Here is a 27,424-nt window from a genome sequence, read left to right as displayed (position 1 = left end):
GGTTATTATGCTACATACTGTGCATACTTTAATCAATTCGCAAAATGTGCCTGTGCATACTGACGATGCGCAAATGTATCGAATTTATAAGAATACTATTCTCCTGATAAACCTCAAATGAAATGAAGATATCGGAAATTATATTTTCCGAGAATTTCCTTAAAAATACTTTTCAGGGTCGAAAAACTTCTTGATCGAGAGCCACGCTGGTTGTCCCGTGTCGATTCTGAATTATATCAACAGTCTTTTCGTCGTCCTCATGAAAGACAGAGCTATAATTATGTCCAGGCCAAGAATTCAACAGAAGCAATCGATTAATTTCTGCAACTGGTTAGAAACCGTTTCTAATGAAATATTAAAAACTGTCCTTTACTATTTCACCAGATTTTGATAGATCGATTATAAAATTTTTGCCACTAAACATTTCTTCTTTTTATTTCTGATCCTAATATGCCTCGACGTACCTGAAGACAGATATAAAAGTTGCGGAAAGAGTAATCCACTTATACACATTGTTGTATATGAATATCTCGTAGCGCTAATCGAGTGGACAACAGATTCTGTCTTTTTTCGTCTATAAATGATAACGTGCGGGGCCGCTGATAGATCACCGTCAACAGCATTACTCGTCATCCCCTAACACCCAGCAGAGTGCATTTCGCCCAACAAACGTGAATAACAATGACAACCATTGTGTGTGTCAGGCCAGCCATAAAGAAATGACGTGAATCCTATTCGCTAGCGCAAAATGTTGGAAACAAATGCCCCAGGCAGTTACGTCACTTACGTTGAACTCTTACACGAGTTTTGTAATTCATCCCCTATTTCCACCATCAATTTCACGCATCTGAAACATAATTCGTAAACTAGCGTACAGTGTATGGTTCAAATGGTTCTGAGCACTATGGGACTTAACATCTTAGGTCATCAGTCCCCTAGAACTTAGAACTACTTAAACCTAACCAACCTAAGGACATCACACACATCCATGCCCGAGGCAGGATTCGAACCTGCGACCGTCGCAGTCGCACGGTTCCGGACTGAGCGCCTAGAACCGCGAGACCACCGCGGCCGGCTGTACAGTGTATTTTGGTTGAAGCATGGACTCCGTATGCGGATTCATTTGCGTATTCTAAATTGGTAAGCGATTTTTAAATAAAGTGATACAAATGCAAATTGTGGCTGGTTGTTCGTGTGTGTCGTAAACATACTGTATAGATAGTGTTGTTGTAATGTTTCTAGTTGACACAAAAGACACTATCATAAGAGAATCATCTGTACCATCTATTAACAATAAAGGAAAATTACCACATATAAGAGGCTACCACAAAGACCGAAAAAGTCATCAATTATCAAAAATTACTCAGCAACAGAACATTATTCCACACTCTACCGAGCGAGGTGGCACAGTGGTTAGACACTGGACTCGCATTCGGGAGGACGACGGTTCAATCCCGCGTCCGGCCATCCTGATTTAGGTTTTCCGTGATTTCCCTAAATCACTCCAGGCACATGCCGGGATGGTTCCTCTGAAAGGGCACGGCCGACTTCCTTCTCCATCCTTCCCTAATCCGATGAGACCGATGACCACGCTGTCTGGTCTCCTTCCCCAAAAACTACCAACAACCGACCAACACTCTAAGCGAATTATCAGACTGAAGGAGTGCGCAAACAAATGAAAATACATCTTAACAAATTCAAACTTCGCGACCGCCTCTGCAACATAGTAACATCCAGCGTCAGCCAGTGAGGAAGAAAAAAATTTGTAAAAGCTGTTCAATATCCTTAACACATTCTATAAAAAGCTAACCTCACCAGTTTTCCAAACAAAAACTTCATGAAATTTTACCGTTGCCCATAGGTCACTTTAAAACAAGAACAACACATTTAGCAAGCAAATAATAATCAAGTACGGTTCACGACAGGTCAACTACACCAATGGTAAGCCTCACTGTTTTGCAGGCATACGTAGTTTAGGGGTATCATTCTTTACAAAAATACAATTCAGTCGTTTTCCTAACATCCTTGTACTGAAAATGTCATGTTATATTAATATAGACTTTTGGCTTTATAGTATTTTTAGGAATACAACAACCAGCAACTTTGTGTATTTTAATTGATGATAATACACGTTTCAGGCTTTCAATTGAAGTAACACATATTTCAGTCTTCAGTTAGTTCACCATTTAAACGATGCTGCAGCTGGCCTGTGAAAAATTACGATATTGTTTAGCTGGTATACTTCGCGAGTTGCATATCTGCGATATATTACTCGTTAGAAGTAATCACTTTCTGCTCTGATTGTTCCGATTCTCACATTTATAATCGTAGTACAAATAATTTTCATTTGTATGTTGCAGAAAAACAGCGCAGTATCCGTCATGTTTGTTTACACCGGAAAATTAGATATACAGTCAGAGTTACATTTCACTTACAGATTCTGAAAGCACTATTTCCCGTTCAAGCCTCTGTATGAGTAAAAAACTGAAAGTGCTTGGCAAGAGCGTACTGATCCCTATGTATGGTTATTAGTAACTGCGGTACTGACTGGTTAATAAAGATATACTGAATGTTGCAAGAATAATACTGCACATTTTAAGAAAAGAGCGTTAATATTACATATTTTACTCACAGTTGCAATTACATTTAAATGGAATAAAAGCTGAACCACTCACTTATTATGTAGAAATACTATGCGAGTATATACATTGGATGGGCCAACACTGGATATGGCAACAGAAAGATATAGTTCTTATTTATTGTTGGTTCAAATGATTCGCCGCGCGGGATTAGCCGAGCGGTCTAAGGCATGGACTGTGCGGCTGGTCCCGGCGGAGGTTCGAGTCCTCCCTCGGGCCTGGGTGTGTGTGTTTGTCCTTAGGTTTTTTGACTACTTCTGTCTGAGTTCTATTGACAGCCATAGGGGCAAAACAATGTATCGAAAGGTAAAGTACATATGTAAGCCTAAACAACAATCAGGTCATAACCTACATAAATTTATATGAAACATAGGAAAAAAATGGACAAGTGCGAGTGGGTCTCTCACACTGACGATTCTGTACACGCTTAATTGTGAATATGGGTTATAATAATACTTTCGTGTGGCTCAGTGGCTTGATACAAAGTCTTTGTGTTGGATGGCCCTTCGACGACTTGCGTCTCCCTAATCTACAACATTTATCCAACCGAGGAACGGTGACCTATAGTTTAATATCCAGTCTGGACCGTGTGTTGTTTCTGACAGCTATCTACACCTACAGCTACATTTATACTCCGCAAGCCACCCAACGGTGTGTGGCGGAGGGCACTTTACGTGCCACTGTCATCACCTCCCTTTCCTGTTCCAGTCGCGTATGGTTCGCGGGAAGAACGACTGTCTGAAAGCCTCCGTGCGCGCTCTAATCTCTCTAATTTTACATTCGTGATCTCCTCGGGAGGTATAAGTAGGGGGAAGCAATATATTCGATACCTCATCCAGAAACGCACCCTCTCGAAACCTGGCGAGCAAGCTACACCGCGATGCACAGCGCCTCTCTTGCAGAGTCTGCCACTTGAGTTTGTTAAACATCTCCGTAACGCTATCACGGTTACCAAATAACCCTGTGACGAAACGCGCCGCTCTTCTTTGGATCTTCTCTATCTCCTCCGTCAACCCGATCTGGTACGGATCCCACACTGATGAGCAATACTCAAGTATAGGTCAAACGAGTGTTTTGTAAGCCACCTCCTTTGTTGATGGACTACATTTTCTAAGCACTCTCCCAATGAATCTCAACCTGGTACCCGCCTTACCAACAATTAATTTTATATGATCATTCCACTTCAAACCGTTCCGCACGCATACTCCCAGATATTTTACAGAAGTAACTGCTACCAGTGTTTGTTCCGCTATCATATAATCATACAACAAAGGATCCTTCTTTCTATGTATTCGCAATACACAACATTTGTCTATGTTAAGGGTCAGTTTCCACTCCCTTGCACCAAGTGCCTATCTGCTGCAGTTCTTCCTGCATTTCGCTACAATTTTCTAATGCTGCAACTTCTCTGTATACTACAACATCATCCGCGAAAAGCCGCATGGGACTTCCGACACTATCTACTAGGTCATTTATATATATTGTGAAAAGCAATGGTCCCATAACACTCCCCTGTGGCACGCCAGAGGTTACTTTAACGTCTGTAGACGTCTCTCCATTGATAACAACATGCTGTGTTCTGTTTGCTAAAAACTCTTCAATCCAGCCACACAGCTGGTCTGATATTCCGTAGGCTCTTACTTTGTTTATCAGGCGACAGTGCGGAACTGTATCGAACGCCTTCCGGAAGTCAAGAAAAACAGCATCTACCTGGGAGCCTGTATCTAATATTTTCTGGGTCTCATGAACAAATAAAGCGAGTTGGGTCTCACACGATCGCTGTTTCCGGAATCCGTGTTGATTCCTACATAGTAGATTCTGGGTTTCCAAAAACGACATGATACTCGAGCAAAAAACATGTTCTAAAATTCTACAACAGATCGACGTCAGAGATATAGGTCTATAGTTTTGCGCATCTGCTCGACGACCCTTCTTGAAGACTGGGACTACCTGTGCTCTTTTCCAATCATTTGGAACCCTCCGTTCCTCTCGAGACTTGCGGTACACGGCTGTTAGAAGGGGGGCAAGTTCTTTCTCGTACTCTGTGTAGAATCGAATTGGTATCCCGTCAGGTCCAGTGGACTTTCCTCTGTTGAGTGATTCCAGTTGCTTTTCTATAGTGGGGACGAAAAATCCGTGGCCCAGCAGAGATTCGATCCCGCGACCTTTCAGCCTGCACGCACGCCTCTTCACCGTTGGACCACCAGCTCCAGCGTTTAAGTAACTAGTTCTACAGCAGTACTTAACAACTCACTGATTTTGAGCGTTGAGCACTCACGTCTGCTCACGATCATATTCGCTAGTAGAGCAGTTGCGACACGCTGGGGGGAGAGAGGGTCGCGGCAACAATTGTGATATAGGGGCGGGTCATTTTTGACAGCCCTGTTATCTGAGAGCAGCCGTGATGAGTTGGTATTGCGCTGCACTGACAATGTCTTCGTTTTTCTTTCCGCAGTGCGAGGGATCTTATCTTTCTACACAAAAAGACGGACACGCAAAATGTTTTGTGTATCACAAGACAATTTACAAAGGCACTACTTGTTTCACCAATCCAAAGAATACAGAAAAGGAAAATGTGAAGGACGTTAAGCGGAAAAAAGTTTTAAATCTTATAATAAAGCTCTATGAAGAGGAGGATTCTCTACTTTTAACAAAGTCCTTGCGCCCTCTCATGGTTGGTGGTTTAATAAAAGAATACTTTGCACTTGCACCTCAATGTTTATGTCCACTTCAGGTGAAATAGTTTCACATCGTGTCGCTATCACACATCACAATTATACGTCCCCACACAGGTTATCGCAAACGACGTTCAGAGCCAGCTTACTAAACATTTGTGAAGAGTTTTGAGTCCGTTATGGTACCACTTTCTTACAGAGCCATGCAAACTGAAACATACGACCTTCAATACTAATTAAAACCTTACCAGGAACTAGCAATCGTTGTACCTGAGAATCAGGAATCATTGAAGGATTCGCCAAGATGGTTTAATTGAACGTCATTTACCACGACATTTCATTAACACAACTGTTGTAAATCAATATAACGCTGAACATTCAAGTGTAGTATAATTTTGGAAGAAGCCTGGAGATACTGACAGGTTTCAGATAGATTACATAATGGTAAGACGGAGATTTAGGAACCAGGTTTTAAATTGTAAGACATTTCCAGGGGCAGATGTGGACTCTGATCACAATCTATAGGTTATGAACTGTAGATTAAAACTGAAGAAACTGCAAAAAGGTGGGAATTTAAGGAGATGGGACCTGGATAAACTGAAAGAACCAGAGGTTGTACAGAGTTTCAGGGAGAGCATAAGGGAACAATTGACAGGAATGGGGGAAAGAAATACAGTAGAAGAAGAATGGGTAGCTTTGAGAGATGAAGTAGTGAAGGCAGCAGAGAACCTAGTAGGTAAAAAGACGAGGACTAGTAGAAATCCTTGGGTAACAGAAGAAATACTGAATGTAATTGATGAAAGGAGAAAATATAAAAATGCAGTAAATGAAGCAGGCAAAAGGGAATACAAACGTCTCAAAAACGAGATCGACAGGAAGTGCAAAATGGCTAAGGAGGAATGGCTAGAGGACAAATGTAAGGATGTAGAGGGTTATCTCACTAGGGGTAAGATAGATACTGCCTACAGGAAAATTAAAAAGACCTTTGGAGATAAGAGCGCCACTTGTATGAATATCAAGACCTCAGATGGAAACCCAGTTCTAAGCAAAGAAGAGAAAGCAGAAAGGTGGAGGGAGTATATAGAGGGCCTATACAAGGGCAATGTACTTGAGGGCAATATTATGGAAATGGAAGAGAATGTAGATGAAGATGAAATGGGAGATACGATACTGCGTGAAGAGTTTGACAGATACTGAAAGAGCTGAGTCGAAACAAGGCCCCGGTAGTAGACAACATTCCATTCGAACTACTGACGGCCTTGGGAGAGCCAGTCCTGACAAAACTCTACCATCTGGTGAGCAAGATGTATGAGACAGGCGAAATACCCTCAGACTTCAAGAAGAATATAATAATTCCGATCCCAAAGAAAGCAGGTGCTGACAGATGTGAAAATTACCGAACAATAAGTTTAATAAGTCACGGATGCAAAATACTAACGCGTATTCTCTACAGACGAATGGAAAAACTGGTAGAAGCTGACTTTGGGGAAGATCAGTTTGGATTCCGTAGAAATATTTGAACACGTGAGGCAATACTGACCCTACGACTAATCTTAGAAGCTAGAATAAAGAAGGCAAACCTACGTTTCTAGCATTTGTAGACTTAGAGAAAGCTTTTGACAATGTTGATTGGAATTCTGAAGGTGGCAGGAATAAAATACAAGGAACGAAAGGCTATTTACAATTTGTACAGAAACCAGATGGCAGTTATAAGAGTCGAGGGGCACGAAAGGGAAGCAGTGGTTGGGAAGGGAGTGAGACAGGGTTGTAGCCTATCCCCGATGTTATTCTATCTGTACATCGAGCAAGCAGTGAAGGAAACAAAAGGAAAATTCCGAGTAGGTATTAAAATCCACGGAGAACAAATAAAAACTTTGAAGTGTAATTCTGTCAGAGACAGCAAAGGACTTGGAACAGCAGTTGAACGGAATGGACAGTGTCTTAAAAGGTGGGTATAAGATGAACATCAACAAAAGCAAAACGAGGATAATGGAATGTAGTCGAATTAAGTCGGGTGATGCTGCCGGAATTACATTAGGGAATGAGACACTTAAAGTAGTAAAGGAGTTTTGCTATTTGGGGAGCAAAATAACTGATGATGGTCGAAGTAGAGAAGGATATCAAATGTAGACTGGGAAATGGCAAGGAAAGCGTTTCTGAAGAAGAGAAATATGTTAACATCGAGTATAGATTTAAGTGTAGGAATTCGTTTCTGAAAGTATTTGTATGGAGTGTAGCCAAGTATGGAAGTGAAACGTGGACGATAAATAGTTTAGACAAGAAGAGAATAGAAGCTTTCGAAATGTGGTGCTATAGAAGAATGCTGAAGATTAGATGGGTAGATCACGTAACTAATGAAGAGGTACTGAATAGAATTGGGGATTGTCTAGAGGAAGGGATCGGTTGGTAGGACATGTTCTGAGGCATCAAGGGATCACCAATTTAGTATTGGAGGGCAGCGTGGAGGGTAAAAATCGTAGAGGGAGATCAAGAGATGAATACACTAAACAGATTCAGAAGGATGTAGGTTGCAGTAGGTACTGGGAGATGAAGAAGCTTGCACAGGATAGCATGGAGAGCTGCATCAAACCAGTCTCAGGACTGAAGACCACAACAACAACATAATTTTTGTTTTGGCAATGGCAAGTTTTAAGGAGAAAAAAACAATCAGGCAATAGTTTAAATTAAAACAGGAAAACTAATCCATACAAGCACCAGGAACTAGATAATCGTTTGCTGTTGATCGGAGCCACCTTTACCTTCAGGACAAGGCCGCAGACCAAAGTCAAAATCTAAACATCAAAATTACAGTAGTTACAGCAGTTAATAGTCAATCAAAACCTTAAGACTACAATAAAAAAGTAGTGCAAGTGAATAACAGAACGTAATAAGGCTGCACTTAACGGTGCGACCACAAGCGTTCATTCAACAGACAACCCGCGTAGAGGAGGGCCGCAGCGTCCGGTACTACCACCGGGCCACACCCACTTAACGGACCTGCCGGCGTGGGACGACGAACAGCCCAACTAAGGACCCGCCATACAAACGACGAGCCAGAACAGCCACAAACCAAATTACAGTTGAACCCTGTAACATACACACATCGCCAGTTGGTTTCTATGCGGACAAGGATGATTCACCGCACAGATGAACGCATAACCAAGTGACACACCATAATCTGCCTATACATAAGGGGTAACCTCCAAAAATTTGCCACCGATAAAGCAGCCTCCAAATATATGCATATGTATAGCTATAGATCTTCGCAAATAAGGACAAAACTATTTTGAACTGCTGTTCTTAGAAGAAAATGATAACCTCCTTACACTTATTTTAAAACTACCAGTGAGAATATTAAATACCCACAAGTAAATTTTAGACAGTAGATATAATTTAAAGCTCCTTGGAGCAAGTCAGGAAAAAGAACCGTACGGCTCAGTGATTAAAATACATTTCTAATCATTAATATTATAGGCTAGCCTATAATATAAAATATTCTACTTAAGTTAGACAGGAAACAGACCACGGTTTGACAACCGATAACAAATTGGAACTCAAAGTTTAGAAAAGTGATTTAGGATTAACACTAAGAGGCTGAGTCAGTGCCGGATCACGAAGCGCAAAGCCTGACGGAAAACAGATAATTAGCGAACTTAACTGCTAATTGATTTCAAACAACCAGAACTGCCAAAGACGGTCGCGAACAGCAATACCAGCGAGCTGTTGTGGCCGGAAGCACTCCGTCAGTGTGCCGAGTTACAGCTTTACGTCCGCCGCTGATAGCAGAAGACCACTTCGGCTTGAGTTAGCGATCCCCGCCGAGTCGTGCAGAACTGCCCGTCCTCCGGCATAACGCGGCCAACCAACGCTACACAGCCACTACTTGGTCCGGAAAGCCGTCAGTCTTGCACTTGCGGCACTGAACGGCCGCCGACTCGGTACTCTCTTTGCACGCTCGCTGCCATAAACACACTCACTACCCACCGTCCAAGAGCTTCACACCTTCCCTCCCGATATCAAAACCAAAACTGGCCAAGGAGGAGGACTGTGAAGATATGACAACACCAAAGATAAAATAAGAAGCGATCGTAACATGCGAGCCGCAACGGCTTAATTTAGTCGTATATTCTTCAACACTTTATGAATGTGGAGATATTGCAGTCACACAGCTGGGTAAGGCCGTTCTCAGCAGCATTGAAGAAAGCTTACAAAATATTCGCTTATCATCGAATGTATTATTTTATGTGTCCAAAGATCGTGTGCCAGGAATATCGGAAATAACTCAGTATTTAAAGCGCAACTGAATGGGCAAAAGGAAAAGCTTCCAGTATCCAATTCGTACTGATATGCAGCTTGAAGTAACTTATCTGGAATTAGACAGACAGTATAAAGACTGTGTAGATTCCTCTAAGCATTTCCCTCTGAATGTGTTTCCTGGCTCAGACAAATATTCGTAGCGCTCCCAACCCCGTTCCCCGTATCGATGGAGGGGGTAAAGTACTCGATGGTCGAAAGCCTACGCTCATCATCTGCTTGCGCAGCACGCTGGCTGTGAAGCTGTGGTCTACAGCTCTTATCGAGTGAGATTGCGAATATAAAAATATGTCACATAAGTGGTCGTATCTTTTGACTTAGAAGCTTAATGTTTTTACACCGCCAAGGGTCCGCAGACGTTAGCACCTGGCATAAATTCCATTTTGATACCTATAACCGTAACAGACGGAAAGACAGACAGACGGAAAGCATACAGCAAAAAAAAAAAAAAGTAATGTTCCGAATAAACAATATTCGGATCTTTTCCTTTACTTGTTCTGTGAGTCCTTGTTTCTCGTCAAATTTCATGATTCTAGGTCAAAGGGAAGTACCCTATAGATTTTGAAGAATGAATTTGCGAATATCGAAATGTTTTTGTTGTTGTGGTCTTCAGTCCACGCTGGTTTGATGCAGCTCTCCATGCTACTCTATCTTGTGCAAGCTTCTTCATTTCCAAGTAACTACTGTACCCTACATCCTTCTGAATTTGCTTAGTGTATTCATCTCTTGGTCTCCCTCTGCGTTTTTTACCCTCCACGCTGCCCTCCAATACTAAATTGGTGATCCCTTGATGTCTCAGAACATGTCCTACCAAACGATCCCTTCTTCTAGGCAATCCCCAGTTCTATTCAATACCTCCTCATTAGTTACGTGATCTACCCATCTAATCTTCAGCATTCTTCTGTAGCACCGCATTTTGAAAGCTTCTATTCTTTTGTTGTGTAAAAGATTTATCGCCCACGTTTCACATTCATACATGGCTACATTGCATACAAATACTTTCTGAAAAGACTTCCTGACACTTAAATCTATGCTCGATGTTAAAAAATTCCTCTTCTTCACAAACCCTTTTTTTTTGCCATTGCAAGTCTACGTTTTATATCCTCCATACTTCGACCATCATCAGTTATTTTGCTCCCCAAATAGCAAAACTCATCTACTGCTTTAAGTGTCTCATTTCGTAATCTAATTCCCTCAGCAGCGCCTGATTTAATTAGACTACATTCCATTATCTTCGTTTTGCTTTTGTTGATGTTCAGCATATAGCATCGTTTCAAGACAACGTCTATTCCCTTCAACTGCTCTTCTAGGTCCGTTGCTGTCTCTGACAAAATTACAATGTCATCGGCAAATTTCAAAGTTTTTGTTTCTTTTCCTTGGATTTTAATTCCTACTCCAAATTATCTTTTGTTTCCTTTACTTCTTGCTCAATGTACAGATTGAATAACATCGTGGATAGGCTACAACCCTGTCTTACTCCCTTCCCAACCACCGCTTCCCTCTGATGCCCCTCGACTCTTGTAACTACCATCTGGTTGTAAATAGGCTTTCCCTCCCGGTACTTGACCTCTGCCACCTTCAGAATTTGAAAGAGTATATTCCAGTCAACAATATCAAAAGCTTTTCTCTACGTCTACAAATTCTAGATACTTAGGTTTGCCTTTTCTTTATCTTCTATCGAAACATGTGACATAAATGGCCCTATATTTTTGACTAGATTGACTTAGAAGCTAAAATTTCTCACACCGCTAAGGGAACGTAGACATTAGTAGGCGACGTAAATTTCAACTTTATACGTCTACCCGTTCCTGAGAACAAGGGGTCTTAACAGTAGGACATACAGACGGACGGATGGACGATAAAGTGATGCTATAAGAGCTCCGCTTTTAACGACTGACGTACGAAAACCTAAAAACCTACTAAAGACTTCAAAACCGTGGTGAAACATGCCTAAGGAGTAAACAAAACAAAAATTGTGTCCTTGCAAGAAACCGGGCCATCTGTAATTTATTACGAAGGAGCGTGTGAACATGCTGGGTCTTAGTAGCCCTGGACGGCCTCAGACGGATGTTGGCGTAGTCGCTCACAGACGCCGCACTTCTTTCCGCAGCAGTGTTTTTCCACTTGGCTGTAGGGCGATTTCCTGCCAACGTCCCCACGGCGCAAGCCGGCGCGTAGCATAGTTTTGGTGTCGCTGGGACAGGTGTCGGCCGGGGCGCTGAGCCGGCAGTGGAAGACAAAGGGCCCCCTGCTCTGGAGTGCGGCTGCGGTCTGGGTACGCCACGCCACGGTCCATCTGCGACGCCGAGCCGGCCCTGCGGTCACGCCGAACCGCCGAGCGTGAACAAAAGCTGCGGCCAACCATAAACCCAGTCGGAGCCGCAGATAAAAACGAAGCGCCGGGCCACGCCGAGGCGAGGCGGAAAGCCGTTTCCCCTTCGCTTTTTGTTGTTTCCGTCAGGGTTTAACGGCCAGGCGACACGGAGGTCGCTGGCTGCGAGACTGTGACTGACTCGGAAGAAGACGGGCGACGCAGCTGCCCGTGGAATTCGCCGAAGACTATTTTGGTGCGTTACGAAACCGCAGAGAACTTTTTAAGACCCACAGAGTCCTGGGAGTCTCGATTCGCTCCTGCTCACTGTGAGTCCAGCACCCTCATCGCCGTGCCAGCTCTGTAGCGACTCTGAATCTACCCGTCAGCAACTGAGCCATTTCCAGCTCTGACAGCGGGTGTGTCTGCCGCAAATAACACTGAGGTAACGAAAGTCATGGGATACCTCCTAAAAACGTGTCAGACCTCCTTTATCCCGACGAATCGCAACAGCTTGACTTGGATTGCGCTCAAAAAGTGGCCGAGTGGTTCTAGGCCCTTCAGTCTGGAACCGCGCAACCGCTACGGTCGCAGATTCGAATCCTGCCTCGGGCATGGATGTGTGTGATGTCCTTAGGTTAGTTAGGTTTAAGTAGTTCTAGGTTCTAGGGGACTGATGACCTCAGAAGGTAAGTCCCATAGTACTCAGAGCCATTTGAACCAACTCAAAAAGTCACTGAACATCCCTTACAGAAATATTGAGCGACGCTGCCTCTATAGCCATCCATGACTGCGAAGGTGTTGCCAGTGCAGGATGTTATGCACGAACTGATCTCTCTGTTATGTCCCCTAAATGTTCGGTGGATGGCCAAATCATTTGCTCAAACTGTCCAGAATGTTCTTCGAACCAATCATGAACATTTGTGTCCCAGTGACAGGGTCCATTGCCATCCATAAAAATTCCATCGTTGTTTGGGAACATGGCGTCCATGTACGGCTCCAAATGGTCCCCAAGTAGCTGAGCATAACCATTTCGAGTCAGTGATTGGTTCACCTGGACCAGAGAGCCAGTCCATTCCACATAAACACAGCCCACACCATTATGGAGCCACCACCAGCATGCACAGTGCCTTCTTGACAACCTGGGTCCGTGGCTCCACGGGGTCTTCGCCATGCTACCATCAGCCCTTACCAGCTTAAATCGGAGGTCAGCTGACCAGGCCACGCTTTTCAAGTGGTCCAGGGTCCAACCGATATGATCATGAGCTCAGGAGAGGCGCTGCAGCCATTGTCACGCTGTTGTCAGCAAAGGCACTCATGGTGGTCGTCTGCTGACATAGCCCATTAACCCCAAATTTCGGCGCACTGACCCATGCATACTAGAGTCCTGCATGACCGAGTACGCGAGCACAAAATACGAGATGGGGCGAGCACACCCTAACTGGATAGGCTGCCCGCACTAGTTCTATGGACCGAGTATAGACGCCGTGACCGAACACGTAGCACGCAAGTTCAATCACATTACACGTGTCATTATCCGTGTGAGACTGCAGCCACTACGGGCTTCTCATTTGCGGTGTGTCTGTAATGATGCAGCGCGAAGAAACCAGTGCAGTAAGAAGTAAGACTTAAACCAATGTTTAGACATTGAAGAAATGCGAAGGTCTAAAAAGCCAAGTATGGAGTACATTTCTGTTGGTTGTAGACGAAATCAGTGCGTCTACTGGGTACGTATCGAAGCATAAACTGCTCCACATTATTGTGTCTCCAGTCGGAAACCACTCATTTAAAGAAACACAGTTGCAAAGAACCTCACAAAGATACCGGCAGTAATAAAAAATAGTATTACAGCAAGGTGTGTTGCAATGTGTGCTAAAGATACGAGACCTTTTAATGCTGTTTCAGGTGGAGGTTTCAGAGAACTAGGCCAAGAATTAATATATCTAGGTGCGCATTATGGAGAAGTTAACGTGGCAGATGTCATGCCATATCCCTCTACTATAAGCAGACATGTCAAAGAACAAGCTGATGCCATACGAAGCAGCATAATGCCTTCTGTTTTTGCGGAAGTTATTAATAAAACATATGCTGCGACAGTTGATATGTGGACTGATTCGCATTTCGATGAAGATAACTTCTTGTTATATCATACCACGAACATCGCATGAACAATAAATACTGTAAAATGATTGTAAAGTGCTTTAAGAAGAGTGGCGTCTGCTCGTCTTTGAAATTATAGTTGAAACAAGAGGTCTTCACACGCTGGAACAGCTTGTACACTATGCTGGAATCCTCACACACTCAGTATAACGAAGTTGCTACTTTCTGACGGAAAAGGACTCTGCTTACAGATTGCAAGGATATGATAATAAGCTTGCAGGAAAAACTACGGATTTTCTGAGACAATTTAAAGAGGCCACAGATGGATTAACATAATCGTTTTTGCATAGTTAGTGGATATTGTATTATAGAGAAACGAGAATGTTATTATTCGTATAATATTTCATTAACGTAAAACACCTCGCTTTTACGGGAACGTTTCGATGATTTCCACATCAGTTCTGTATTACTTGTCTCTTTTGTTTATTTTCATAGATCCTTCAAGTACTGAGTCAGCACCACCCAGAGAGAGAGATCGTTTCAAGGAATGGGGGAACAACAGATCATACGCAGCAGGTGAAGTAGATCTCTACGTTTTAATGCACCCCGGAGAGGATGATGATGACATCTTAAAGTGGTGGAGCAGACCTGCCAGGCCTGGCTGCAGTTGCAAGACGTATTTTATGTATCCCAGCAACAAGTGCACCTAGTGGAAGATGCTTTAGTAAAGCTGGCATGTTACTAACAAATCGCCGCAGCCAATTAAATCCGGAACGCGTTAGTGATTTACTGCCGTTCAACAATAACTAAAATTTTGTTTCTCTTCCAAACAAGTGAAAAGTACAAGCTACGTCTGTAAATGTTTAATGTTCTTTGTATGCTTTCTTTATGAAGATGGTTGTCTTCTAGATGACAGGGACAGCAGTTATTTAACGTTTCCTATTAATCGAAGGAAGAATATGTCTTCTGTTTGGAAATGAAACTCGTCTTCTATCCGCGATTGTATTGAAATATCATGAAATATCATTTTACTTTCGAAGTGCTTTATAAATTTAGCTGTGTCACGTACCCGTTGTTGGAAACGTTACTTTTGTATTAAAAGAGAGGATACAGAGATAAATACACTGTGTGTTTGTGTGTGTGTATGTGTGTGTGTGTGTGTGCGTGAGAGAGAGAGAGAGAGAGAGAGAGAGAGAAATTTGTACAGTACAGTGCAGCGAGCCGTGGCGAGGCGAGGCGAGGAGAGGTGAGACGTCAGCGGTGACCGGTCGTGCTCTCTGTTATCCGCGTGTCCGGAATCCGGACATCAGACATGGGGCGAGTACGTGACCGAGCCGAGTCGTGTGGGGCAGGACACGAGCGGCTCGGTCCACCCGTCAACAGGCGGGCCGTGACCGGTCAAACATTGGGCGTTGCAGCACTCTAATGCATACATTCGTCCTTGATTTCTGCGGTTATTTCAGGCAGTGCTGCTTGTCCGTTAGTACTGAAAGTTCTTTCCAAACGCCGCTGATTTCTGTCGTTAAAAGGAGGCCTCCGGCCACTGCGTTGTCCGTGGTGAGAGGTAATGCCTAAAATTTGATACTTTCGGCACACTCTTTACACTGGGGATCTCAGAATACTGAATTTGCCAACGATTTCCGGAATGGATTGTCCCGTGGGTCTAGCTCCAACCATCATTCCGCGTCCAAAGTCTGTTAGTTCCCATCACGCGGTCATAACCACGTTGGAAACATTTTCAGGTGAATCACCTGTGTACAAATGACAGTTCGGTCAATGCACAACCCTTTTATACCTTGCGTATGCGGTACTACCGCCATTCTGTATTTGCATATCGCTATCCCGTGACTTTCGTCATATCATTTATGATCTGTGTGAATACTAACCGGTGATCAGCATGGCAGTGTTAAAATTATGGAACAGGTTTTATGCTCTCGTACTGTGAACCTTTTGTCCAAAGAAAATCTTTTCTGCGCTAATAGAAATCGATTCTGCAAACAGAGATCTTACCAAACACAGCTCCCCCTGTTTGTCCATGACATACAGATGGCCGTGCGTAATGGTGTCCAAGCTGAAGCCACTTTCTTTAAGTCCCGAAGGATTTGGATACAGTTCCCCAAGGCCACCTAGTGAACAGAATTCGAGGTCATCGATTATCGGAAGAAAAATGATGGCGCTAAGCACTATGGGACTTACGTCTGAGGTCGTCATTCCCCTAGACTTAGTACTACTTAAACCTAACTAACCTAAGGACATCACACATACCCATATTCGAGGTAGGATTCGAACCTGCGACCGCAGCAACAGCGCGGTTCCGGACTGAAGCGCCTAGAACCGAGCGATCACAGCTGCCAGCTGATTATCAGAAGAGCTTTTGTGAGTGGGTTCAGGACATGCTAGCAGTGGAACTAAACGTTCGTTCTTAACTGAGCGAATTTGTGCAGTGTAAAAGTGACTTCGGCTGAACTCCACTGGAGTATTGCAATGGTGCCACTGTTTACGATATACGTGAATGATGTTGTGGGAAGCGTCGGAAGATTCGTCATACTTTTAGGGGATGCTCCTGTTTCATAAATCAGGCATTGCCCTAAGTTGTACTGCGAACGTCACCCTACATTGATATAGATTTGTGGCAATACAATAACCAGCAAGTTCTTTTATGTACTTTGATTTATGCTAATACACGTTTAAGGCTTTCATCAATCTTCAGATGGCGTAATACGTATTTCAGTCTGCAGTTAGTTCACCGTTAAAACGATGCTGCAGCTGGCCTGTGCAAAAATTCGATATTGTTTTGCAAAATTACGATATTGCTTATCTGCTATACTTCCCGAGTTGTTTATTTACGATCTTATTTGTTGGGAGTACTCACTTTCTACTCTGCTTGCTCCGATTTTTGCGTTTAAAATCGTAGTACTTTTTTTTTTCATTTGAATGTTGCAGAAAAGCAGTGCAGTGTACGTCATGTTGCCGACTGACATCTTTGTTTAAATCGGAAAAGTTAGAGGTACATTTTACTTACAGGTTCTGAAACCGCTATTTCCAGTTTAAGCTCTGTGTGAGTAAAAATTTCAAACTACTTAGTATGAACGTACTGAATGCTATATATGGTTATTTAATAACTGTGTTAGTGACTGGTTAATAAAGCTATATTGAATGTTACAGAAATAATGTAGTACATTTTATTTAAAAGAATTAGTATTACATGTTTTACTCACAATTGGAGTGACATTTACACGAAATTAAAGCTGAACAGCTGACTTTCATGATGGGTTCAAAAAATGGTTCAAATGGCTCTGAGCACTATGGGACTTAACATCTGAGATCATCAGTCCCCTAGAACTTAGAACTACTTAAACCTAACTAACCTAAGGACGTCACACACATCCATACCCGAGGCAGGATTCGAACCTGTTGTGCTACAGAAGAATGCTGAAGATAAGATGGCTAGATCACATAACTAATGAGGAGGTATTGAATAGGACTGGGGAGAAGAGAAGTTTGTGGCACAACTCGACTAGAAGAAGGGATCGGTTGGTAGGACATGTTCTGAGACATCGAGGGATCACCAGTTTAGTATTGGAGGGCAGCGTGGAGGGTAAAAATCGTAGAGGGAGACCAAGAGATGAACACACTAAGAAAATTCAGAAGGATGTAGGCTCCAGTAGGTACTGGGAGATGAAGAAGCTTGCACAGGATAGAGTAGCATGGAGAGCTGCATCAAACCAGTCTCAGGACTGAAGACCACAACAACAACGAGGCAGGAATGAGGGCAGGCGGAACTGAAACTAGGGACGAGACCGAGATAAAAATGACGAATGGGGACTGAATGGGAATGGGGATCAGCAGAACTGGAACTAGGAGTGAGACCGAGGTGGGAACGAAGAACTGTGGAACTGGAACTAGGAACAAGACCGAGGAAGGAATAAGCTGAAGAGAACGATGAATGACTGTTCTAATAAGTCCCTCCTGGGTGCTTCTGATGAGTTTTGTGGAACGTTCCTCTGGACCTGTTCCTTGGTGAACGACCCACTTCTGGTGCGGACTGAGCGCCGCCTGCCACCCTGGCCACCGTCTGCCAGCCCACACCGGACCAGAGCACACGGGGACGGCCTCCGCAATTTGGCCAGCGGCGCGCGCGGAATGCGGAATGAGGCGATGCCGCGATGCATTATTCAGCGCAGGCGCACGGCTGTCCGCGTGTAATTGGGCGTCCTGCCGGCTGCTGTCTGGCGTCTGCTGTTGCTGTCTGCTGTCCGCTGTCCGCAGCTACCGGGCGTCCCTTCACCCCCCCCCCCCCTCCCCAACGCCCTTCGTGAGCCCCCCTCCACTCCCGGCAGCTAATTGCCGGCTCCACACATCTCGCTCGCGGCTCTGCCGTCGACAACGCGGCACGTGCACCGAGCACCTGGATGGAGCCTACTCCTGCTAGGGACGGGGAAAACCAATACCTATATTTCCCTTCAGAATAAACGGTGTTTTTCGGTATTTGTTTGGACTCGGCTATGACAGGTTATTACCAACTCGGTAAAAGAACCGAAATATCAATTAGCCACGGCAACAGCGGTAAAATTTTTGGTATTTAAATAAACCTTTTTTGAGAAACGAGTAACTTGTATTCGTAAAATTTCGATTGCCTTACAGTATTGCCGGCCGGAGTGGCCGTGCGGTTCTAGGAGCTACAGTCTCGAGCCGAGCGACCGCTACGGTCGCAGGTTCGAATCCTGCTTCGGGCATGGATGTGTGTGATGTCCTTAGGTTAGTTTGGTTTAATTAGTTCTAAGTTCTAGTCGACTGATGACCTCAGAAGTTGAGTCGCATAGTGCTCAAAGCCTTAAAGTATTACGTTGTAGTAGAAGAAGCTATAAGCGATCAGTGCTATTTTAATAATTATACTGACAGAAACGACCAACGACAAGCCAGGGTAGCGGAGCGCGCTCACTCGCTGCTTCCTGGACTCGGGTAGGCGCGCCGGCCGCGGATCGAATCTGGCCGGCGGATTAACGACGAGGGCCGGTGTGCCGGCCAGCCTGGATGTGGTTTTTAGGCGGTTCTCCACATCCCGGTAGGTGAATATCGGGCTGGTCCCCACGTTCCGTCTCAGTTACACGCGTCGCAGACATTTGAAACACGTCCGCACTATTTCACGCTTTACACTAGACGCAGACAGTTGGGCTACACTGATTCCGTCCTGGAGGGTACAGGGTGGCGGCAGGAAGGTCATCCGGCCATCCCTAACACTAACATTGTGTAACACCTCCGTTTTTTACCCCGACCTGATCTGATCGAATAGCAGCCCAATATTTATTATTAACATGACCGTGGACCTAATGGGGCTGGTAATCGGAATTGACTGCTATGGAAGTTGTTACTTTCCAGTTCGTCCTGTTAAATACTAGAATACTGAATGTATGGTAATAAGGAACACCAACACAGTTTTACTGATACGAACTTATATTCTTCTCAAAACACAAAAAGGAGACAGCCACTGCCTTCGTCATACATCTAATCTCAGCACAGGCTTTCTTCATTTGCCATTATCGTCACACGCTAATCCATCACTGCATCGAACACTGCAATCCAAGGTTAGGCCGGCGCGGTAGACGCGAAACTAAATATAGGCACTAGTAACGAAGCTGGTCACTTTTACAAAGATACTTCATCATTTTCCCGGTATTTACTTATTATTTAGGGGTCTAACCACGGCAATGGTGACACCCTTCTCGGTTAAAAACCCTGTATTCCAATAATGGCCTCCACACACACACCATTCCCGCCAACCACTCTGGTGCATCTCGACACTCGCTCTCGCAACACGTCTCAATCGATGGTTCGGCCTATCGACCTGTGCCGGGTACAAAGGTATAGTAAGGGCCTACGGACCCCTTACAATTGCCAAATCCGTTGTAACCACGCCGAACCTGCGAGCGCTACGGGACTATGGCGTAAGCGAAAGAAGAAAGAAGAATGCTGACAGAAACGACCAACAGACACATGGCTTAAGAACTGGTACAGCGTTGCTGACACGATACTGTAACTGTTGCCTATAGATCGCGTGTACATGCGGTGTGCAAGACATGAGCATTTTGTCTATACAGTAGTTTCTCGGTGACGCCGTCGGACATCAGTTATATTATACAGTGGCGCCATCTATAGTCAGGAAGTATTTTACGAAGTGTCGTATCAGTGAAGTGGCCGAGCGGTTCTAGGCGCTTCAGTCTGGTCCCGCGCGACCGCTACGGTCGCAGGTTCGAATCCTCCCTCGGGAATGGATGTGTGTGATGTCCTTAGGTTAGTTAGGTTTAAGTAGTTCTAAGTTCTAGGGGACTGATGACCTCAGAAGTTAACTCCCATAGTGCTCAGAGCCATTTGTATCAGTGAAGTATAATGCTCCATTTCCTTTAAAAAATTAAAAACGGGAGGAGCCGCAACAAACTTGCGACATCATACGAGCAGAAAACTTAAAACTCAATAATTCATTCATAGTTTACAACAAAATAAGAAAGTAGCTGATGTGCTGTCTGTGTCAGCATAAAATGCCTTTACCTGCTTGTAGTCCTTGAAAATGGACAAATTAACACTATTTTTTTGTTTTTCAGGCTCAGTTTTCACCCTTTAGCGCTGACTATTCGTAACACCCAAATAGTGCTCTGTTTATTACAACATGATTTTTGAGCGGGGTTATAATAATTCGAATCTACAGGAAAATACTGGCGAATTTTTTTATAGTAATCAACCACTTATCACTTTTCGAGAAAAGCAGTGAATGGTGGACTTGATTTAATATTTTGATTCTATGTACCTTGAAACTGAGGGAGAGAAATTTGTTCGATTTGTACGTTTGCAACAGGAAATAACAGGAATAAAAAAAAAACCGAAAATCGGTTATTTCGAAACCGGTTATTTTGAGTTGTTTTAATAGTCAGGTAAAACTGGTGCTGGAAAAACTGGAATAACCGAAAATCGGTTGTTTCACCGATAAGCGCCAACACTAATTCCTTCTACTCTATTTACTTGTAGTCCCTTGCCGTGAATAATCGCACTGTAGTGGGACGGAGACGATACCTCGCAATCTGAGCATGATTAATAGCTCATTGAGAAAATAGAAGGGAAGGGAGGCTTGGTTTTTGAGCATGCCTGGTTAATAGCACGGGACTTCAAAAAGTGACACAAGCCGTTCCACATTAAGACCGTTGCACAACAAGAATGGTGTATAGTCAAAAGAGAATACGAATTGCGACAGGGATAACAAGTGCATCGCACTATAGGAGTGGAACGGCATCTTTTCAGTACTGCCCCTCTCCTTAACCATTTTACTTGATAATAATGCAAGATGTCTACGTCTCGGTGATCTGCTTCCATATCTGACAGAAATTGGCGATGTATCAATTCATTTTCTCAGATGAACTTTATAGTGCCTTTCACGATGTCCATTACTTCTTTCCGTGCAAGAACTTTGCAGCATATAGCTTCTTGGTGAACAATACAGTGGAAAAATAATGGGATATCGCAACCTATATTTGTCAGTTTAGTTTCAATTCCAACCTTCAGACCTTTGTTTTGTTCACTGATGTACCGCAAGTCTCTAGAGGAACGGAAGGTTCTAAATGATTGGAAAAGAGCACAGGTAGTCCCAGTCTTCAAGAAGGGTCGTCGAGCAGATGCGCAAAACTATAGACCTATATCTCTGACGTCGATCTGTTGTAGAATTTTAGAACAAGTTTTTTGCTCGCGTATCATGTCGTTTTTGGAAACCCAGAATCTACTATGTAGGAATCAACATGGATTCCGGAAACAGCGATCGTGTGAGACCCAACTCGCTTTATTTGTTCATAAGACCCAGAAAATATTAGATACAGGCTCCCAGGTAGATGCTAGTTTTCTTGACTTCCGGAAGGCGTTCGATACAGTTCCGCACTGTCGCCTGATTAACAAAGTAAGAGCCTACGGAATATCAGACCAGCTGTGTGGCTGGATTGAAGAATTTTTAGCAAACGGAACACAGCATCTTGTTATCAATGGAGAGACGTCTACAGACGTTAAAGTAACCTCTGGCGTGCCACAGGGGAGTGTTATGGGACCATTGCTTTTCACAATATATATAAATGACCTAGTAGATAGTGTCGGAAGTCCCATGCGGCTTTTCGCGGATGATGCTGTAGTATACAGAGAAGTTGCAGCATTAGAAAATTGTAGCGAAATGCAGGAAGATCTGCAGCGGATAGGCACTTGATGCAGGGAGTGGCAACTGACCCTTAACATAGACAAATGTTATGTATTGCGAATACGTAGAAAGAAGGATCCTTTATTGTATGATTATATGATAGCGGAACAAACACTGGTAGCAGTTACTTCTGTGAAATATCTGGGAGTATGCGTGCGAAACGATTTGAAGTGGAATGATCATATAAAATTAATTGTTGGTAAGGCGGGTACCAGGTTGAGATTCATTGGGAGAGTCCTTAGAAAATGTAGTCCATCAACAAAGGAGGTGGCTTACAGAACACTCGTTCGACCTATACTTGAGTATTGCTCATCAGTGTGGGATCCGTACCAGATCGGGTTGACGGAGGAGATAGAGAAGATCCAAAGAAGAGCGGCGCGTTTCGTCACAGAGTTATTTGGTAACCGTGATAGCGTACGGAGATGTTTAGCAAACTCAAGTGGCAGACTCTGCAAGAGAGGCGCTCTGCATCGCGGTGTAGCTTGTTCGCCAGGTTTCGAGGGGGTGCGTTTCTGGATGAGGTATCGAATATATTGCTTCCCCCTACTTATACCTCCAGAGGAGATCACGAATGTAAAATTAGAGAGATTTGAGCGCGCACGGAGGCTTTCAGACAGTCGTTCTTCCCGCGAACCACACGCGACTGGAACAGGAAAGGGAGGTAATGACAGTGGCACGTAAAGTGCCCTCCGCCACACGCCGTTGGGTGGCTTGCGGAGTATAAATGTAGATGTAGATGTAGAAGGTCCTCAGACACATTAAAGTTGTTATCAGTTCCACGATCAAATAGTAGTGGCTGTGGAGTATCAGGAACATCACTTTCATCGATAGTTAAAGAGAACCATTTAAATAAAAGCTCCTTTTCCTAAAATTACACAAATTATTGCCCATATCTTCAGTGTGACGGGAGCACGTTCTTGGGGTTAGACAGATATCTTCAGTTCTTTTTTCTTTTGTTATCTGGACGCATCTCCTCAGGCGTAACTACAGCACATTATGTTACTACTCCGCTGTCAGTAAATGGTCGGTCAGTTTCGCGAATGTTTTGGCTACCCTAAAACTAGCGCGCACACCCAATTTGTTACTGTGAATTTGAATCTTAAAAGCATTTTGTTGGTTCTTTACTCAAATTTGAGTGCGTTAATTCCCGGCCAAGAGAAGTCTACTAGTACCAAACATAGACCTTAAGAGAAGGTACCGTTGAAGTTTCAACCCGGTCGTAAAAAATTGCAGGGTGTGAAAATTTGTTTCATAACTTTGAAACTTCTCCTTTGAATGTAAAGAATGACTGACCTGGTAGAACTTCTACGTTATTTGATTTTCATACAGCTGAGCAAAACTCGACGTACTCAAACAGTTTTCTCTTTACTTATTCTGATCATCACTAAACTGACACACAATATTTTTAGCGCAACGCATTCTGACTTTCAAAAATCCCTACAAAAGAATGGCCCTGACTAACAATAACCTATACCTTTCATGAATCACTTACCTCACAAAAATCTTCGTTACTCGAACTACTGCAATACAGCGAGCGCCAATACTGCCAGCTAAATAAAAGATTCTAACTACTAACTACTGAAGGCACTAACTACTGATAGGCATATATTTAGCAAATGATAGATTTTGGTACAGAACAAACAAAGTATTTACCTTAATAATGTTCCAAATATATAAATTCTTGACATCCAGTTTAACAGATTTCCTTTTTCTGACGGACACACGTCCAGATCGTCCGCTCATATTAAGATCTCAAAACTCTGGGATTTCTCTCCCACCATCCATCACTCCTGGCAGCTCACCTATAACCGCCCAACGCTACGCGTTGTTCACACCCAACTGCCCAACACTACACTGGCGAATAACTTCCAACAATGAGTCCATCCAGCCACAGACTGCACACAGCGCAGTCAGCGATTTTAATACAGAGCGCTGTTTGGCGTTACCAACACAGAAACCTAAACAGCCTACTTACAACTTATCTTGACATGGCGAATTCAGTAGGTAATTACAATTTGCTAAACAAAATTTTTTCATCACTTTTGAATTTTTGAGTTTTGAAAAAATAATTAATTTTCAAACCCATACATGGAGTTGTTGGTTATCAAGGAATGTACTCACATAAAAGATTGAGCCAAAGATGTTTAAAAGTCTGTTACTTTTTTATTGTGACTGTTTTGATGTTTCAAAACTATTGAAGTATAGTTAGCTTTCTATCACTAGATAGACATGTGCTGTGCAAAAATTTAATTGAAACAATAATTTTAGCTGGCCGCTGTGGCTGAGTGGTTCTAGGCGCTTCAGTCCGGAACTGCGTTGCTGCTACGGTCGCAGGTTCGAATCCTGCCTCCGACATGGATGTGTGTGATGTCCTTAGGATAGTTAGGTTTAAGTAGTTCTAAGTTCTTGGGGACTGATGACCTCAGATGTTATGTCCCATAGTGCCCAGAGCCATTTCAACCATTAACTGTGTTTTATATTTTGTAAAGGTATTTTCACATAGCACAATAGAATAGTTAGTGGGGTTCAACATAATCTACACCAAACTTTACAACAGATCTCATGTAGCAACTCATTATCTGTGTCTTTAGTTTACACCGTATAGCTGTAATTCGTGCTGTGCGTTCGTGTTTGCAACAGCCACTAAACTGAAAAGATTTGAGCCAGGGTGATAGCAAACTATCGAAGTCTCCGTCGCTGTAACTACGTATTTTGAAGTTCCACTGCGACACGAACTTATGTGGTTAGCGCAAACTTTCATTAAAAATAAGAAAATACCTTCACTGCTGAAGAAAGTTTACTCTGTGTGTGTGTGTGTGTGTGGGTGTGTGTGTGTGTGTGTGTGTATGTGTGTGTGTGTGTGAAATACAGTGAAAGTGAAATGCAGTTCTAGTAAACAAGTGTAAAGATTTGAATACAGATCAAAGGAGTGAAAAATTATTGTGTAAGAATATCAAGTTATGTGGATACTGAATATATAATGTACAGAAACGGAGTACAAAATATCATATTCCACATTTAAGTGCCTCTGAACGGATCGCGAGACTTTAGATGACCACACATACAGGGTGTTACAAAAAGGTACGGCCAAACTTTCACACAAAGAAAGAAATTATGTTATGTGGACATGTGTCCGGAAACGCTTACTTTCCATGTTAGAGCTCATTGTATTACTTCTCTTCAAATCACGTTAATCGTGGAATGGAAACACACAGCAACAGATCGTACCAGCGTGACTTCAAACACTTTGTTACAGGAAATGTTCAAAATATCCTCCGTTAGCGGGGATACATGCATCCACCCTCCGTCGCATGGAATCCCTGATGCGCTGATGCAGCCCTGGAGAACGGCGTATTGTATCACAGCCGTCCACAATACGACCACGAAGAGTCTCTCTACATTTGGTACCGGTGTTGCGTGGACAAGAGCTTTCAAATGCCCCCATAAATGAAAGTCAAGAGAGTTGAGGTCAGGAGAGCGTGGAGGCCATGAAATTGGTCCGCCTCTACCAATCCATCGGTCACCGAATCTGTTGTTGAGAAGCGTACGAACACTTCGACTGAAATGTGCAGGAGCTCCATCGTGCATGAACCACATGTTATGACGTACTTGTAAAGGCACATGTTCTAGCAGCACAGGTAGAGTATCCCGTATGAAATCATGATGACGTGCTCCATTGAGCGTAGGTGGAAGAACATGGGGCCCAATCAAGATATCACCAACAATGCCTGCCCAAACGTTCACAGAAAATCTGTGTTGATGACGTTATTGCACAATTGCGTGCGGATTCTCGTCAGTCCACACATGTTGATTGTGAAAATTTACAATTTGATCATCAGAATCGAGGAAGTACAGTACATACTGACGAAACTAAAATGAGCTCTAACATGGAAATCGTTTCCCGACACATGTCCACATAACATATTTTCTTTCTTAGTGTGTGAGGAATGTTTCCTGAAAGTTTGGCCGTACCTTTTTGTAACACCCTGTATACAAAACACAAGGAACATCACCCTATGTTCATGTTAACGCCCGTGGTATTATTTAATGAGTGCAAAAGCAACGAGATAATTGACTTGTAAGCCCAGATGACTGAATGCAAGTTTCATATTGACTTCCACGTATTTTATCTAACTTGTGAATTCGAGCAAAGGACTAATATTGGCCGCATTGTATACGACTACAAAGTATCTCGCGTAAATAAATCCGATGTTGCAGAGAGCAGCAGTACGCAAAGGCACTGCATGCAGGCAGCGATTTCATCACATTCAAGAACGACGTCGCTTCAACGCACCCATTTCTTTACCGCAAGACAAAGCAGTTATACTAAACAGATCGGCACGTTCTCGCAGCATCGAGCAGAAGAACAGTGTGTGTCGCCTTGTCCAGTGAATCCGTGGCCCTCGCTAGCCAGTTCTGCCCGGCAAGTATTTCTATTGGCTGATTTACCTCAGAGTTTAGTCGACTTGCTTAGGAAACGCCTTGCAGTTCCCGTCTAAAGATAAGCTACGCTAGTAGACGGGTAAGTGTCTGGTGTTCTTTGACACAGGAAAGTGCCTTTCGTGCTCGAACACATGACATAGACGGTGTCTAACAGCAGACAACTTTCAAAGATACCGAAAATACACTGACGGAAAAGAAAATATCGCGATATAAACGAAAGCTGTTAGATGTGTTTCTGCATCTGAAAGATTAACAAAATGGAATGATCGTATGGCCGGTATTTCCCGTTCGGGGTTCGGCCGCCGTATAGCAAGCCTTTTTAGTTGACGCCACTTCGGCAACTTGCGTTTCAGTGATGATGAAGGACACACAACACCCAGTCCTCTGCCGTGAGTCGAACCCGGGCCCCGTTGCGTAGTAGGCGGTAACGCTACCGCTGGGCTACGGAGGAGGACATCTGAAAGATAGCGTCTATTCAAATTTCGCGCCAGTCGCATGAGAGTGGTGCTAGTAGGGTCACTATGAGGACAGAAATCATTTTTGCTTCAAATAAGAGGTGCATTCAAGTTCTAAGGCCTCCGATTTTTTTCTCCGGACTGGAAAGAGATACAAACATGTGCATTGTTTTAAAATGAGGCCGTATTCATTGTCAATACGCCCCAGAGATGGCAGCACCGTACGGCAGATGGAATTTTACCGCCAGCGGCGAGAATGAGAA

Source organism: Schistocerca americana, chromosome 5 (genome assembly GCF_021461395.2).
Source record: "Schistocerca americana isolate TAMUIC-IGC-003095 chromosome 5, iqSchAmer2.1, whole genome shotgun sequence".
Taxonomy (NCBI): Eukaryota; Metazoa; Arthropoda; class Insecta; order Orthoptera; family Acrididae; genus Schistocerca; species Schistocerca americana.
This window is presented reverse-complemented; position numbering follows the sequence as displayed.